Consider the following 949-nt stretch of genomic DNA (forward strand, 5'->3'; position numbering starts at 1 on the left):
GGCACTTGGCGATAAGATGTCTGATCCGTGATTTTATTGTACACTTGTTGCATTTTCACATGTCCGTACGTGAAAATTGGGGGTGTCACAATTACAATTATATTTTAGATTGTCTTGGTCTCCTACACTGATCTTTATATATGAGGTCAAGGTAATATAATAATCATATTTAAGTAATATTCATACTTAAGTAATATTTATATAGAGTTATAGTGAATGTCATATTATTTAAGTATGACTATTATATTGCCTTGACCTCTTATATAAAAATTAGCCTAAGAGGCAAAGACAATCTAATAACTTGAATTCAACTTCAAGTTTTCAATAAATTGTATATATTTATATAAATATTTATATTTAGCAGGGTGAGCCCTGCTGGGTCAGCCCCCTCCTTCCCCCAGTTGGGCTTTCTTCTTTTGGGGTGGGGTAGGCCTACTCTTAATTTGCGTTAGGCTGGAAACTAATGCAATTTTAAATGGTTTGTGAAGGAGGGTGTTTTGGGATTAAAAAAATTGTGTTTAAACTTTTTGTCCAAGAGTTGAAACCAGGTACGAGTACAACAAGGAAAGATCAAAACAAAAGCCTGTCTCTAAATACAAGAAATTCAGATTATTATCTTCTTCTTTTTTTTCCTTTATTTATATATATATTTATTTTATTTTATAAAATTTCACCAGCCTTGCCAATGTTTCAACTTTTCTTTCTATTCATTTACAAAAAATTTATTTACAGTTATTTTTACGTACTCGTTTATATATTTTACTGATGTGATTGGTGAATTACTCCTTCATTTATCGAGTTAAGCCCATTAGAAACTTATGTATTTTTTCATGCCTTGCAACTGCTGGTTGGGCTTGCACTGGCCCGATTTGGTTACGAATCTCAGCATGGAAAGCCCAGTGAGAGAGGGAGACCACAAACCCATATTTCTCGCTCTCCATGACCCCAT

Source organism: Carya illinoinensis, chromosome 4 (genome assembly GCF_018687715.1).
Source record: "Carya illinoinensis cultivar Pawnee chromosome 4, C.illinoinensisPawnee_v1, whole genome shotgun sequence".
NCBI classification, from domain to species: Eukaryota; Viridiplantae; Streptophyta; class Magnoliopsida; order Fagales; family Juglandaceae; genus Carya; species Carya illinoinensis.